Here is an 18,118-nt window from a genome sequence, read left to right as displayed (position 1 = left end):
TATTCTAAAATATTAATATGTATTCAGTGTCAGGCTAAATGTTCAATGCTGTAGTACGATTCATTCTCTGTCGAGTCGCCTGGGTTTTGGTCACACTGTTTTGCCCATCGTATCCTCGGCAGGAATCCATCCAGATAAATTCCAAATGCCCGTGGTATCGTTGGCAATTTTACCACGTTGCCGTTCCGATTTACCATTGTATCCTCGGCAAACCTGGTATGAAGTGCTGTGTGATAGCCTTCGGCTGCCAGGATCTTGTCTTGGTTTTTTATTATGATCACGTTGGCTTCATTCATGTCGTAGGCCTTGGCAATGTCAACTTTCCTCTCCCCTTTCTTCTTCCTCTCGATTCTTTCTAGTTTGGTGGCCTGAGGGAGGTGCCGATGCTTCTTGGGGTTCTCAGAAGGTTTCCTAGGCATCGTGAGCAGGGTAAAATGCAGTAACAAGGGCAGAAAATGCAGCAAGAAAAAAGCACCTTCCAATGCAATTATGCAACTGAGTGGCGCTGTGGCGGGAGAAATTTAAACAAATCATCACGTGACACCAGAAGCGTTTTTAATTGGGCGGCATCACGATCACGTCACAATAGGGGGCGGGGAAGGCTACTTGATCAGAAGTTTTCATTGGCTATCATCATCATGGGAATGTCCAGTATGACCGTGTTGGACCGGGGGTGATCGTGCTAAAGTGAACTCTGCGGATTTCGCCCACTTCTCGGAGCTCTGTGCGTGTTATGCTAACACACTCGTGTTGCAGTAATTAAATCGTATTAAATAATACTAATTAATTGCTCTCCGTGCTGGACCCGAATCGTGCTGGACTAACGCGTGTTGGACGCGAGGGTACTGTGGTTTCCTGGTGTACAGTCTAAGACAAAAGTCGTGTCGCTGCTTTGTCCGATGATTTAATGTCAGTCGCGAAACAATCTGAGAGTCCTACCCCAGTAACGCAGTCGAGACTGGCATGCCCTAAAGGTTAGCCTTTTATCAGATGTCTTCACCAAAAATCGAGATACGGCTTTTGTCTTAGACTGTACAGGAAACCATTTGGCTTGTCACTCAGTGTAGAGTCACCCACAGGCAGAAGGAAGAGGAAAGTATGAAGGAAAGAAAGACTGAAGAGGGCGTGTAAAGTCACCCACAGGCAGAAGAAAGAGGAAAGAATGAAGGAAAGAAAGACAGAAGAGGATGGATGGAAAGAAGGATGGAGGAGAAGAAAGGGCAGACACCTGAGGGCAGCACTACATCAAGTGAGTGAAAGGGTATAACAAGGAAGAAAGGTTGCTGGTTCCTTGAAAGCAGTGATAAGAAACAGGGAAGTGAGCATGGAAGTGAAAAAGTTATTACATGACAGTACTGTGATGCCATCTCTGATGTTTGAAAGTGAAGCTTGGACCTTGTTGGAGGGACAGAAGTCAAGAGTGAGAGCAGTGGAAATGAGTTATTTGAAAGGAGCCTGCGGAGTCACATAGAAAGACAGACTAACAAATGAGGATGTGAAGGAGCACTGTGGTGTGGATGTGGATGTATTAGGAAGCATTAGGAGAAACACACTAAGGTGGTTTGGCCATAAGGAGAGGATAGAGAGTGAAAGACTGATGAGGAGAGTATATGTGAGTGAGGTGGATGGGGGGAGATGGAGCGGGAGGCCAAGGGTGAGATGGAGGGATGGAGTGGAGAGGTATATGAGAGAGGGAGGTGTGAGTTGGGAGAAGGGCAGTGGAATGGCAGGGGACAGGACGACATGGAGGCAATTCGTTTGTGGCCACCCCATGCAGGATTAGGGCGTCTGGCAATAGATAGATAGTTTTCCAGGGAGGGGCGCTAACCCTCCACCAACCCGCTTGCTGGTGCGTAAGGAACATGTATTGGTTGGTTAGAAGGCTAACAAACAGTGTATCAAATATTTCCTAGTTTAAAGGAAATCATTTGGCTTGCCACTCAACGTAGAGCTACTCCCAAATAGAGAACCACTACAGGTTTGTGACAGAGGCTTTTGGGGGTATCTCAGGCTTTGAAGTTGAGGGCATCCTCCCTAACTCCACTGAACCTATACCAACCTCACTATACAATAAATCATTGTACAACAGGTTTTCACTTGACACAACCCTACTGTACAGCAAGACCAAACTGTATTTGAGACACGCAGTCAAATAATGACAAACGTGCCAAACATTTAAAATTAAGATTTAGGTCGCAACACACTCGTGTGCCACTTTTCTATCCAGTAGAAACGCTTGGGAAAATATGAATTGGCGCTGATGGGGGACGTGGAAGGTGTGTGCAGGATATTCACAGAAGAAATATGTGCAGCATGTGATGTGGTGTGTAGGATGGAGAGAAGATGGAGGGGTGTGCAAGGAACAGCGTGGTGGAATGAAGAGATGAGACAGGCTGTGGCACAAAAGAAGAAAGCATACAATGAATGGATGAGAAGTAGGGGCGTGGAAGAAGTTGAGAGGCGGAAGAGAGTTATATGTAGAAAGAGAGGTGAAAAAATTAGTAAGAGAAAGAAGAGAGCGGATGAGGAATTTGGAAGGAACTTGAGTGTAAAGTGGAGGGACTGTAAGAAAATGTTCTGAAAAGAGGTGAAAAGAGTAAGACAGGGTGGAAGTGAAGTTAGCAGAGGAGTGAAAGATAAAAATGGTAGATTACTAGTGGAGAAGGGAGAAAAAGTGAGCAGATGGAGAGAACACTTTAAGGAATTGTGGAACATAGAGGATGGAAGTAATGCGAGTATAAGTGGCTGGGGAATGGCTGGGAGAAGAAGGGTGGTGAGAAGACAGGAGGAAATCAGTAGGATAGAAGTTGTGGAAGCAAATGAAGAAAGTTAAATTGGGGAAAGCCCCAGGAATTGATGGAGTGTGTGGTGAAATGCTGAAGCATGGGGGAGAGATAGTAGTAGAATGGATGTGGAAAATGTGCAGATTAGCCTGGGAGGAAGGTACAGTCCCGGATGCTTGGAAGTCAGGTATAATTATTCCCTTGTACAAAGGAAAAGGGGAAAAAGAAGTGTGTGGTAATCATAGGGGCATTTGTCTTCTTAGTATAATAGGAAAAGTGTATGGTAGGATACTTATTGACAGAGTTAGAGAAAGAACAGAGGAATTAGTTGGAGAAGAACAGGGAGGCTTTAGGAAGGGAAGAGGTTGTGTAGATCAGATATTCATTGTTAGATCTTTAGTGGAAAAGTTTCTAGAGAAAGGAAAGAAGTTGTATGCGGCTTTCATGGACTTGGAGAAAGCATATGACATAGTGGATAGACAAGGATTGTGGAAAGTCTTAATATATGGAGTAGATGGGAAGTTGTTGAATGCTGTGAAGAGTATGTATGATGGTGCTAAGGCTACACTGCGTGCGGATGGTGAACTGAGTGAATATTTCTCTTTGAAGGTTGGGTTGAAACAGGGATGTGTCATGTCTCCATGGTTGTTCAATCTGTACATGGATGAGGTAATAAAAGAGGTACAAGGTAGGGTAGTGGATGTTGAAGTGACCCTGGTGAGAGAGGGGAGTGTTTGGAAACTCCCTGTACTGTTGTTTGCAGATGATACTGTGTTGTTGAGTGAAGACGAAGGAGAGCTGCAAGGCTTGGTGGATGAGTTTGGGAGAGTGTGTAAGAAACGGAACCTAGAGGTGAATGTAGGGAAGAGTAAAGTGATGGTCTTTGAGAAAGGTGAAGTCAGTGAATGTACAGTGAGGTTGGATGATGAGGAATTAGAAAATGTGAGTACGTTTAAGTACTTAGGTAGTGTGATGAGTAAGGATGGAGGTTTGAAGGGTGAAGTGCTTGAAAGGGTGCAGCAGGGAAGAAAGGCTGCTGGTTCTTTGAAAGCAGTGATAAGAAGCAGGGAAGTGAGCATGGAAGTGAAGAGGTTACTACATGACAGTATTGTGATACCAACTCTAACGTATGGAAGTGAAGCTTGGACGTTGCTGGAAGGACACAAGTCAAGAGTGAGAGCAGTGGAAATGAGTTATTTAAGAGGAGCCTGTGGAGTCACACGGAGAGACAAGCTGACAAATGAGGATATGAAGGAGCATTGTGGTGTGGATGTGGATGTGATAGGAAGCATTAGGAGGAATACACTGAGATGATTTAGCCATGTGGAGAGGATGGAGGGTGAAAGACTGACGAAGAAAGTGTATGTGAGTGAGGTGGAGGGGGGAAGAGGGAGGGGGAGGCCGAGGATGAGATGGAAGGATGGGGTGGAGAGGTATACGAGAGAGAGGGGTGTGAGTTGGGAGCAGGGCGGTGAAATGGCAGGGGACAGGGCGACATGGAGGCGATTTGCTTGTGGCCACCCCAAACGGGACTGAGGCGTCTGGCAATACATAGACAGAGATATAAACATTTTCACAGCATGTTCGTCTTTAACCCTTTAAACACGGATCGTCGCTTTTGCGACGATCGCCAAAAAGGATCGTCGCATTTGCGATTTGAGTTAATTCTGAATAAACGTGGGCAAGGAGGTTCCAGCTGGTATTGTCTATCAGTACCGCCACCCTTTAGCTACAATTAGCATACTTGACCTTTGTACTACTGACCTCCATTGTTGCCAAGTATCGCATTTTTTTCCACTCCCCCCCACCACGGCCCGGCCAGCCTGGCTGTGATATATGGCAGCTCGCTGACTGCTCAGAAATGTCAGTCTGCGCTCTCCTCTCACAAGCAGTTTATGCTAATAGGAAACGCTTGTTTCCTCAGTTGTCACACTAGCTTTTTTTCGCACGGTTTTCCCCTGTTTAATGTCAGTTTACCGCAGGCTTTCAAAGTGACATTATGGCGAATTCTAGCTCTTCCGAGTCAGTGCCTTCAAGCCTTCCGCAAAAGGGCTTTGTGACCTCAACCCCTTCTAAACCCTTATTAGGGAGTGCAAAGGGCCTGAGTGAGTCGGCTATAGGCCGAGAACTGATGAAAGCCTCTATGGACTATGGTAGTGATGTTGGGTGTGTGGTCGAGTCTTGCCGAATCAGACACATTATCGTCCAGTGATGAGTTTGAGGTGCAGGAAGAGCTCAGTCATTGTACCCCGCAGGCCGGCCATTGTCCCTACACTCAGGTCAGGCCGCCGCCATTCCGCCTCGCTCCTCCAGCCCCATTATCTCTTCCTCATCGTCTGCTGTGATTTCTCCAGAGTCTTCAGAGTCTCCTTCACCACCTCGGAAGGGAAGTAGGCAGTCTGGTATTCGTAGAGGTTTCCGTAAGCCCCGTGTTTGTGCTGGCATGACTAGGAAAGTGGCTAGTAGTGGTAGCATTAGTCGTAAGGTTTCTCGCAATAGGCAACTCACCACCCAGCCTAGTGTGAGTGACCTTGAACCTTCTCCCACTCGCCCCACCACCACCACCACCGCACATTCGCGACTTACCTCACCCACTGCCACACGGCCTGCCTCACCCACTGCCACACGGCCTGCCTCACTCACTGCCTCACCCACTGCCACACGGCCTGCCTCACACACTGCCTCACCCACTGCCACACGGCCTGCCTCACCCTCCGACGCACCCACCCACTCCCAGCCAAGGCAGGGCACTCTGGACGCCTTCGTGTGGTCTGAGGGCTCTGATTTTGTGCCAGAGGATCTGCCCTTTGATTCGAGTGGGTCTGGGATCCAGGCTGACTTCCCTGTCCCTGAGGGTGGTGAATGTTTGGACTACCTGTTGGCCTTCCTGGATGACGAAGTCATGCAGTATATTTGTACCGAAACCAACAGATACGAAGGACAATGTGCTGCAGTTCGTGACAGTGAAGGTGCCACGCCATCCACGTCTAGGATGGCATCATGGGTTCCTGTGACGATCCTCGAACTCTTTGTATTCATCGGCTTGATGATTCTCATGCCACATACCTGGAAGCACAAGCTTGAGGAGTACTGGAGTGCTGACTACCTGTGCCCCACCCCCATCTTCAACAAGTACATGACTCGGGATCGTTTCAGGCAACTCATGATGTACCTGCACTTTGCTAACACCGATAAGCCTTCCCAGACTGACCCCCTATGGAAAGTGAAGGAAATCCTGAACATGATCAAGGACAAGTTTATGAAGTACCTTCGGCCCTTCAAGAAAGTTGTTATCGACGAGTCCTTGGTTTTGTTCAGGGGCCTTCTTCAGTTTGTGCAGTATATTCCTAGCAAACACCACCACTTTGGAATTAAGTTTTTCGTGCTGTGCGACTGCAAGACGGGGTTCATCCTAGACTTCATCATCTACACCGCCAGCAATGTGGACTTGGACAAGACCGACCCCCTTGGATTCTCTGGCTCTGTGGTGAAAGTGCTTCTGGAAAAGTACTTCGGCAGGAATCATGTCCTGTATACTGACAATTATTATACAGCACCGAAACTCGCGAAGTACCTTTCAGAGCACGGCGTCGGCACCTGTGGCACTGTCAGGAGCAATAGAGCACACTACAATGGCTTCCCCGAGGCTGCAAGATCTAAGCGGGGAGACGTGCACCCAAAGAAGTCCGACAAGATGCTGGCGATATGGTGGCACGACAAGAGGATCGTCAATATGCTCACCACAGTAAACAAGGGGGAAATCCAAGCCACAGGGAAGGTCGACAGAAGGACTGGCGAGCCTGTGATGAAGCCTGATGCTGTAATTGACTACAATGTCAATATGCGGCTGGTGGACAAGTCTGATTTGATGATCGGAGAGATTGACTGCCTGAGGAGGAACCAGCGCTGGTACAGGAAGGTGTTCTTGCACTTGCTGGATATGTACATGCTGAACGCCTTCATCCTATATAAGATCAAGAACAGGAAGCCAGTTAATTACTCTCTCAGGTGGTTTTCAAAGACTTGTGTTCACCAGCTACTTCAGCGTTTTGGACAGGTACTGCCATCAGGTCCCAGGCGCCACCCACAGACACGTCCAGACCGTCTACAGTACCAGGACTACCTTCAGCGACACCGCCTCGAGCCACTGCCTAGCACTACCAAGAGGGGGAAAGCACTGAGGAGGTGCTATGTTTGCAGCCACACCAACCGGCAGGAATGGACTTTTAGATGCACCTCCTTGCAGTGCAAAGAGTGTCAGATTCCCCTGTGCGCTTACCCGTGTTTCTTTGACTACCACAGCCTAAGTAGATTTTGAAAATAAGGGTGGAAATCTGTAAATAATACTGAGAGTGACAGTGATACTAGTGCTTAGTTTTCTTGTACGTACTGACAGTGACAGTCAGTTGAGTGTAAAATAGTGTATGTAGTTGTAAAAGCACTGACAGTGACAGTGATTTCAGTGTAAATTATTGTACATAGTAATATACATACTGACAGTGACAGTCACTCCAGTGTAAGAAGTTGTAAGCATTTATGTCAATTCTATGTTATGCAGTGACAGTTTGGTGTGTTGGAAATATTATTTTTATAAGTAATGACAGTGACAGTGATGAATTAGGCACTCAACTGACAGCGACAGTGAAAGTGAGCGATAAAAATGAAGTGCGAATGGCCGACAGGAACGAGAATAAAGTGACGGGCGTAAGGCAGAATAAAAGCGCGTTGCGGTGGTCTTTCTCATTCCCGCTTCACATTACTGGCAGTGACAGTGAATTTTATTGCCGTAATAGTGACATGCGAGCATTTGGGAAGTACTATGATTGAAAATAATGTAGTATACATGTTTTTAGCTGTGAAAAGGGAAATGTTTGTTGAGTGACGGGAAGACCAACGCCGCGAAGCTCCGTTGATTTTAGCCTTATTTTCAGTGCTTATTGTACAAATATGGATTCCAAACTACCTGTACGTTGCAGTATAAAGTTTACTGTGACAGAATGAGGCTGTGGTAGAGGGGAAACCAGGTTGCTGGAGGTGTGAAAGTGAAGATATTGTTACCCAACTTTGCAAGTCTCCACAAGTCCTTGGGTAGTCCACGAAGGCTCAACAACTGTCTCTGGAGAAAGCTGAATGTAAGTACTATCTGCCATAAAAAGTATAGTGTTCTAGGGTTAATCTCTGATTTTTGGCTAATATTTTCCTACAGGTACTCAGACCGCGATACAACCCCACCATACGGGGGGGGGGGGGTCGGCTGTCCACGGCCGCGTTTTAGGGGTTAAAACATGGTTGAAAGTCCTATACAACAGAGTGAATTCTTGTCCCAACACACTGCAGGTTGGTACACATGGCCTGTGTCTCTCCCGAAGAAAGGTGTAGTGGAAAAAAGACGAACATGCCAGCAAGCACTCCTCCAGGCTGCCAATGAGCGGTGGGTCTCATTATGACGTCACGCTCACAGCCAATCTGCGGCCGTGTATTGTGGGTGTGTCAGCTGGTGGGCGTGGCCAGATCCTGCCCTTCCTAATTCTGTTTACACTGTAAGCCACACAGACGTGCTTTTGGTTTATTACATTATTTTCACCTCAGATTTACAGTGATTTACATTACAACATGAGTGACTAACATAGTGATAACAACCAGGAGGTCCCTGAGCATACACAGAAGTGATAACATGATGTGAAAACCTAATCCATCTTTTTGGAAACACGCAGCTGCCAAGCAAAAACAAAATGTTGGGGATGCATACGTGAGTTATAGCACAAAAAAAGGAATAGCCATCTAGGAAAACTCGTCCTTCCTGGACCTGGAGCGGTGGCGTCTTCGTCGTGGGTCTACCCCCCGGACGCTGTTGAAGAGAGGAGGAGGACAGCACAGGGGCCAAACCACCGCAACCCCCCCCCGGCCCCTCACGGGGCTCGAGTACCTGGGAGTGGCTTCGGTCGCCCGGGCAAGTACCACACCTCCCAACACAACACACACAACACCGTTTTCTCTACACCGAGAAATGACTCCCCGGCTGTCATTTCTCGATGACTTCTTCTGGCCGGGGACATTGAGAGCAATCCAGGACCCACCAACAAATACATATCTCCAACATGCTCAAAACCTATCATGTCGAGCCGACAGACAAAGGGTTTAGTTCAGTGCAATTCCTGCAATAATTGGACCCATTACACCTTTTTTTTTTTTATGTGAGGAAGAAGGAACCAAAGGCAATGAGCCCACAAAACTGTTCCTTCCAAGAGAAAAACAAAATACAAGAGAGAGCCAAATTCAATATCCAATCATTTCGAGATGCCTGGACACACTGCGTTTGAAAGACTGGAGATCATAGGAAGCAGGAAATACAGACAGAGGGAGAAAGTTCCAGAGCTGACCTGTTGCATAAATGAAGGACTGGGAGTAATGGTTAACTCTTGCATTAGAGAGTTGGACAGAAAAGGGGTAAGTTTGCTGCTAGACAGGTGCTACGTGCCCGTCGTAGAAGTTGAGGAATGCATGCAGACAGTTCAGAGGAACAGGGACCATTGAAGTAGCGATAGAAAAGAGATAAAGATGCAACACTGCGGCGAAGAGACAGAGGTTGAAGGAAGTCAGTAAGAGGGGGAGAGTTAATGAGATGAAAAGCCTTTGACTCCACCCTATTGAGAAGAGCTGTATGTGGGGAGCCTCCCCACACATGAGAGTTGTACTCCACACAGGGGCAAATAAAACCCCTGTATAAAGTCAACAATTGTGCAGGGGCAAAGAAGGAACGGAGTCGGCTTAGCACACCCAATCGCTTGGAAGCAGATTTTACAAGAGATGTAATATGATCTTTCCAAGACAAGTCCCGAGCAAATGAAACCCCACGCATGTTCAACAATGATGCAGGATTAAGTTGAGTATTATTAAACATAAGTGGGTATACCTGTGGAAGATTTTGTTGGGTTGATAGGTGCAAAAACTGAGTCTTTGATGCATTAAAAACAACCAGATTATTTTTACCTGTCAGAGATACGAGCTAAGTCAGACATTAGGTGTGCCATAGCCTCATCCCTTGCCTGTTGAAGTAACTGCTGAGATGGACGTTGTGGGAATCGAATGGAAAGGTGAAGGGTGGAGTCATCAGCGTATAAGTGGATAGGGTTAGATGTACAGCTTAGAAGGTCATTGATGAATAACAGGAAGAGAGTTGGTGATAGGACAGAGCCCTAAGGAACACCACTGTTAATAGATCTAGGAGAAGAACGATAGCCGTCTACAACAGCAGCTATAGAACGACCAGAAAGGAAGCTAGAGATGAAGGCACAGATAGAAGGATAGAAACCGTAAGAGGGCAGTTTGGAAATTAAAGATTTATGCCAGACTCGATCGAAAACCTTTGAGATGTCAAGTGTAATGGCAAAGCTTTCGCCAAAGTCCCGAAAGGAGGATGACCAGGAGTCTGAAACATAGGTGAGAAGATCGCCTGTGGAGCGTCCCTGACGGAACCCATACTAACGATCAGAAAGAAGGTTGTGATAGGAAAGATGCTTTAAAATTTTTCTATTAAGAATACTCAAAAACTTTTGAGATACAGGATGTTAAAGCAACTGGACGATAGAGGGTTGGGAATGGTCACCCTTCTTTGGGACTGACTGAATAAGAGCAAACTTCCAGCAAGAAGGAAAGGTACAAGTTGACAGACAAAGGCGAAAGAGTTTGCCTAGTCAGGGTGTAAGCACAGAAGCACAGTTCTTGAGAACAACAGGAGGGACTCCATCAGGCCCATATGCCTTATTAGTACTGAGGCCAGCAATGGCAGATAATACATCAGCTGAAGAAATTTTAATGTTAGCCCTGAGGAAGTCAGAGGGGGGAAGTGATGGAGGAACAGCACCGGAATCGTCTAAGGTGGAACTGGAGGAGAAAGTCTGAGCGAAGAGATCTGCTTTATCAGTAGAAGAAATAGCTACAGAGCCATCAGAGTAGAAAGGAGGAGGGAAGGATGATGAGGTAAAGTTGTTAGAAAGGTTTTTGGCAAGGTGCCAGAAGGAGCAGGAAGAGTTTGAGTTAGAGAGTTGAGAGCATTTTGTGCAGATGAAATTATTTTTAGCAGAGCGAAGAACAGACTTAGCACGATTCCGGGCAGAAATGTATAAAGATGTGATTCAGGGGCGGGTTGGCACCGGTACCTTTTATAGGCCCTCTCCTTGTTGCGGACAGCATTAAAACAAGCGTGATTAAACCAAGGCTCTCGTGCATTAGTCAAAGGATATGAGAAAGGAATGTATGCTTCCATGCCCGAGAGAATAACCTCCGTAACGCACAAGGCACACCCAGATGGCTCCCGGCCATGGAAGCAACAATCATTCCAGGGAAAATAAAAAAAGTACTGCCCGAGGGCCTCCCAATCCGCAGAACAACACTTGCATCCAGAAAACATTACACAAACACCTGGACCTGCTCCTTATGCTCCTTCCCCCCACCCATCAACCTCCCTTCCAATCCTACTCCTACTTCCTTCACACCTCCACAGCCAAACCCACCGACCCTTCCCACACCATCCAGTCCCCCAACTCCTCCCATTCCAACCCATCCTAATCCACCTCAACCATTACCTCGATCACAATCTCCTCCTACCCCTTCCCCTCCACCCACACCACCTCCCCCCACTGCTGCAGCAGCCAACACACATCGCACACACAACATAAACATCCTTCAGTTAAACATAGATGGCATAAACACCAAAATACATGACCTCACACAATTCATCAAACAATAGAACATACACATTGCCATCTTACAAGAAACAAAACTACACAGAGCGCCGAAAACACCAACATTTCATAACTTCACCACCTTTCGACAAGACCAGGCCGACGGCGGTGGCGGTGGACTCATCACCCTGGTACACAAATCCATCAACTTTGCAGATACCAGTGCACACACAAAGTCACTTCTCCCCCCACGACACCACAATAGAAATACAATCAATTAAAATAAGCACTGGTAACAAATCACACATAACAATTGCTAACACATACATTCCCTCCCAATCGTCCCCCACAGTACCACACAATTACTCTCCACAGATACACATCACTAACATACCCAACATCATCCTGGGTGGTGATTTCAACATCAAGTTGTCGGCCTGGCATGTCAACAACCCTGACACAGACAAAGGGCTGGTACTACAATCCCAGACAGATCATCTTTTCATACTAAATTGTCTAGACCAACATACCCATATCCCACACCAAGCCCTCTTCCTCCCATCATCTCCAGACATCATCATCTGCTCCTCAAACCTCGTCCCCACTACATCCTGGAGAGTGGTCAAAACCCTAGGTTCTGATCACTTCCCAATCATCATCACTACCAAAACCAGAATCACCCCAGCTGGCTACAAACACACATACACTAATTATAAGAGAGCCAACTGGGAGGCCTTTGTAACTGAAACAGAACAACATTTCGAAACCCTAAACAGTAAACTCATCACAAACCTCAACACCGCTGTGCACACTTTCAATACAGTCATACAAAACGCAGACAAAAGACACATCCTTAGAGGTAACAAAAAGAGACACAACCCCAACTTCACACCAGAAATTCAAGGCCTCATCAGACAATGGGACACACTGCGACACTCCCCAACACCCCATACACAAGACACCATACAACAAATACAAGAACTCAACACTCAGATAAACAACAAAATATCAGAACAGCAAACACTAAACTGGAAAAATTACCTCCAAACACTTGACCACAAAACAAACATCAGCAAACTCTACAAAACACTAAACAGCATCATGCTTTCCAACAGCAACACCACACAATCACACGCTGCCATCACAACAACAGACACCATACCCTCAAACAAACAACAAGCAAACACTCTCATCAATCACTTTTCACAAGTCAGCCATCTAAACCCCCATCCCAAAGACCGATGAATCATCCGACGTAAGAGACAGTTCCCCACAGACCCAGACTACGCACCTTTCACTTACAACCAGACGAAGCACATCATTAACAACCTCAAGCACTCATCTGCCTGTGGACCAGACAACATAAGCAACATTCACCTTAAACACCTAGGACCACAAGCCATACAAGCACTCACCAACATATCAAACTACAGCTACTCACACAACATAATACCCAACATCTGGAAGCATGGCAATATCATCACTATCCCTAAACCCAACAAAGACCCCACGCTACCCTCCTCACATCGCCCCATCACACTCCTCTCCACCCCCTATAAAGTCACTGAACGACTGGTACTACAACTAGTCACACCTCACATTCCCCTAGTCCAGTCACAACATGGCTTTAGGCCACTGCACTCCACAAACACCCTTCTTACAGACCTTATACAGAGAGTTTTCGATGGCATGAATTCAGCTAGGCCACCACACAGAACACTCCTAGTCACACTAGACATTAGCAAAGCTTTTGATGCCATCCCCCGCCACAACCTCACAAACAAAATACTCAACATAGACATACACAATAACACAAAAAGATGGCTGGCAAACTACTTAGCAGGCAGATGTGCACACGTTTAACATTTGCCGGTCAGTCTTCTAACATCAGAAACTTCACAAACGGCATCCCCCAAGGATTTGTTTTGTCCCCTACACTCTTTAACCTATACATGCACGACGTACCCACACCCCACACACCACAGATACACATAGCTTCCTATGCAGATGATATAACACTTACATGTACGCACCAAAATGCAAACAGCTGCACACATCATTCAACCTTACCTCAACACACTACACGAATAGTTCACCACAAACAGGCTCAAAATAGCCCCAGCCAAATCTACAGTGACCCTTCTCACAAACTGGACAGCAGAACACAGTCACATCCCACACCTCACCATAAACAACACTCCTCTACCACACACACACACACACACACACAAAATCCTTGGTGTAACATACAATACATCAATGTCATTTAAACAACACATCACAAACATTAAAAATAAAATAACACCAAGATTCAATGCTCTGAGGTCACTTGCCCATACAACATTCGGACACAACAAAGAAACCACCACCACAGTATACAAACAATACATATGTTCAGTGATGAATTATGCAAGCCCTGCCTGGGCTTCTAACCTGACCAAAACACACTACAACACTCTACAGACCATACAGAACAAGGCCCTAAAAATAATCACAGGCTGCACAGCTACTACACCCACAGACCACCTACATCAAGAAACCAAAGTCCTCAAAGTCAAGGATCACCTAGACATGAGAGGCACCCAGTTCCTTGCTGCAGTCTCCACAAACCCACAACATCCACCACAGTATATGGCAGCACATCCACCCACACCAAGGAGCATCAAAACAACACCCAGCACACGATATCATACACAAATACTGTCATCTCTCCCCCCTCGCCCACCTCAGACCAGCTTCCAGAAGCATATCCACACTCAGATCACTCGCCGCTCCATTCAGTCACTTAAAGACAACACACAGCTGCATGCACGGCCTCCTGACATCCACCCTTCTGAATCCTATCTTCCTCGTGAGGACAGGGTCCACCTGGCCAGGCAGAGATGTGTGCACCATCCAGCCCTCTTAAGCTACCAGAAGAGGCTGGATGACTCAGTCGCTGATGCCTGTCCAGGATGCAACACAGCATCTCATACTATTAAGCACATTATGGAAGACTGCATTGCACACAATCACCTACGCCAACAAAACAACATATACTCTTTGAGAGCTCTGTGGGAAGGCCCGGTCTCGGCCATGGCCTTCCTAAGGGACTCGGGGCTGTTCGGCCAGACTGCCTAGGGAACAACGACTACTACTACTACTGGTCCTTCCTGGAAGTGTGGCTCAGCTGCTTCAACAAACTGGGCAATTAAAAAAAGTAAGTGATCTATTTACAGCTTTTTAGGCAATGAGTGATTATAACAGACAGATCAGTTACTTTGCCAGTCATGTGAAAAGTGTTGCTATGAAGCACCCTTATGTCAAAGGCCATAAAACATGCGTCATGTATAATTAGTTATTGTATTGAGTACCGGTATGCCAATGTGACTTACAATGTTTGTTGATCATCATTCCTCAGCTTTCATGGTTTAGGTGAGTGTAGACTTCATTCCGTAGTCAACAAAGTGACTGTAGCTGGATCAGTGGAAACTGACAAGCGAGGCACTGGCCCTAATCTGAAACAAGTTAGTGATGATCAGAGGGCAGCAAACCGACAATACACTAGACAACTGTTATCCTCACACCCCCTACAGCACATAAATACATGCACCACTACTGTACATGGGTTGATGATTGTCCTTTTCATATTTTTGGTTATTTTCAATAGTTTTTTTCTTTTTTGCATAAAGGTACAATAGTATAAGGTTAATAACTGAACAGCATTATAACCTGATATATATTGTGTATTTTATTCTCATGTGTCTTAAAGTATTTTACCAGCTCTATCTTTTGAGACATTGTTTATTGAAATCAGGCTACTGGTTAACGAGCTACAATGAAACAAATTTTTAACACTGTTTATCTCAAAACATTGATTTGGCATGTTCGTCATTACCTAAATGCCTCATTTGCTTTTTTTGCAGGCAAAAACACGTGATCTAGGCCACGGGACTTTCTGAAAATTGTAGATCCATTTCACAATTTTTGGATGGTTGGCCATACTTCCATGGAATTCCACATATTTCTGTGATGCCGTTGTTACAGTCAAAGACTTGAAAAAGTTAGCAGAAAACAATGTCACTGTAGTTATGGGTCAAAGAATGTCCCTTAAGGAAATGTATTAACTGCAAAAGAAGTGAAATTCAGGCTTTTATAATTAAAAACTTTTAAAACTAGTAACAAAAATGGAAGATATCTTTGGTCATAACAAGATCATTCTTCAATCATACCATCTGTTCAAACTATTTATGAGCATTATACAAGCCAAATCTATTAAAAAGAGACACAGAACTTTGACAATTATCAAATGACTTTGTTTGTATCTTGAACTTTAATTTCTGAAAAGCCAGCTTGACTTCCCTGAGTCTGGAAATCTTCACTTTAATTATTGCTCTATAATGAATGTGCAAGTACAGTACCACTCGTGATGACTGCATAGTGGAACAGTATTTGTGAAGACTGCGTAGTGGAATGGTACAGTAAGTCCCCGTTATAACAATGAGGTGCACTTGGGAAAGCCCATCACTGAACCGGAGCATCAGTTACCAGGGACATTCAAACATAAAAAGTACACTCAAACCTCGATTTAAGGGATTTGGATATAAGGGACTCCATATTCTACCTAACAAACGGACAGGACCATTCAAAAAGTCCACTGCTTGAAGCATTAATATGTTTTTTTATACAGTACCTGTAAAATAATGTTCATGATCATATAAATAAGATACCGGTAAGTGAAGCAAACATTGCATTTCATAATAAGTTTGTCTTTATGTGTGGTAAAACAATGGACATTTTCAAGTAAGGGGCATCCCCATTTAGTCCCTTAAATCGAGGTTTGAGTGTACAGTACTGGATAGGGATGCATTTGGGAGCCTTGGGATCTCCCCCCCAACCAAGTCCAAAACCCACCCAAATGAGTCCATAAACAAGTTTCTAGCTCACCTAAACCCCCAGATAGCTTTAAAACAAGCTAAACTAAGCCTAAAAGCATTTATAACTCACCTAAACCCAAAAATAAAATCTGATAATCATAAAAAATGTCTGAAAAAAAAAAAAATCAAACTTAGTGAACTGTACCTTAAAATGACAGTGTTCACTCCATCTATGACTAAAGCACATTAATCTAAGTCAAAAAATAGTTTATAATTCAACCTAAATACAAAAATTAAGTCTAAAATATCAACAAAATCTGAAAAAAATATAAAATCAGTTAAAATCAACAAACAACCCTCATCGGATAACCAGGGACTGGCCATTCATAGGCAGGGAAGGGTGTTAACTGTTTTATATCGCAATGGCGGGGTATTGCATAAAGGGGATTCATATAGCGGGGCATTACTGTACTGTTCTCATGATTTGCTTAATAAAGAAAAAAAAGTCAACATCTGACAGTCTACAGGTAAAATAATTCCCAGGGTAAAAAAAAGTTTTAAGCAGTACAAGCACTTTATCAATTCACTTCTTCCTGATCTTAAGTCTTTTGGTTATTTTTGGGGTGGTAAATGAATGTGTCACAGACTTCTTTCCCTAATGTTTTTAGCCATGTTCCTTCTGCTGTATCAACTGTCTCTCAAGAGTAATGGCGGACACTTACTCCAACACGTCCCCGTCACCTTTAAGTAGCCACCGTACCTCTTCCTAACCTTAGCTACCCGATACATTTTTGCCTAACCAAGAAATTTGACCTAACCTAACTAACCAAGATTCAGCTACCCAGTAACTCTGCCAGGTACTATCTATCTATCTATTGCCAGACGCCTCAATCCCGTTTGGGGTGGCCACAAACAAATCGCCTCCAAGTCGCCCTGTCCCCCGCCATTTCACTACCCTGCTCCCAACTCACACCCCCCTCTCTCATATACCTCTCCACCCCATCCCTCCATCTCATCCTCGGTCTCCCCCTCCCTCTTCCACCCTCCACCTCACTCACATACACTCTCTTCGTCAGTCTTTCACCCTCCATCCTCTCCACATGGCCAAACCACCTCAGTGTGTTCCTCACAACGCTTCCTATCACATCCACATCAACACCACAACGCTCCTTTATATCCTCATTCGTCAGCCTGTCTCTCCGTGTGACTCCACAAGCTCCTCTTAAATAACTCATTTCCACTGCTCTCACTCTTGACTTGTGTCCTTCCAACAACGTCCAAGCTTCACTTCCGTACGTTAGAGTTGGTATCACAATACTGTCAAGTAGTAACTTTTTTACTTCCATGCTCACTTCCCTGTTTCTTATCACTGCTTTCAAGGAACCAGCAACCTTTCTTCCCTGCTGTACCCTTTCAAGCACTTCACCCTCCAAACCTCCATCCTTACTCATCACACTACCCAAATACTTAAACGTACTCACATTTTCCAATTCCTCACCATCCAACCTCGCTATACATTCACTGACTTCACCTCTCTCAAAGACCATCACTTTACTCTTCCCTACATTCACCTTTAGGTTCCGTTTCTTACACACTCTCTCAAACTCATCCACCAAGCCTTGCAGCTCCCCTTCATCTTCACTCAACAACACAGTATCATCTGCAAACAACAGTACAGGGAGTTTCCAAACACTATCCTCTCTCACCAGGGCCACTCCAACATCCACTACCCTACCTTGTACCTCTTTTATTACCCCATCCATGTACAGATTGAACAACCATGGAGACATGACAC

Source organism: Coenobita brevimanus, chromosome 67 (genome assembly GCF_032717465.1).
Source record: "Coenobita brevimanus isolate Jiangsu-jjx chromosome 67, ASM3271746v2, whole genome shotgun sequence".
NCBI classification, from domain to species: Eukaryota; Metazoa; Arthropoda; class Malacostraca; order Decapoda; family Coenobitidae; genus Coenobita; species Coenobita brevimanus.
This window is presented reverse-complemented; position numbering follows the sequence as displayed.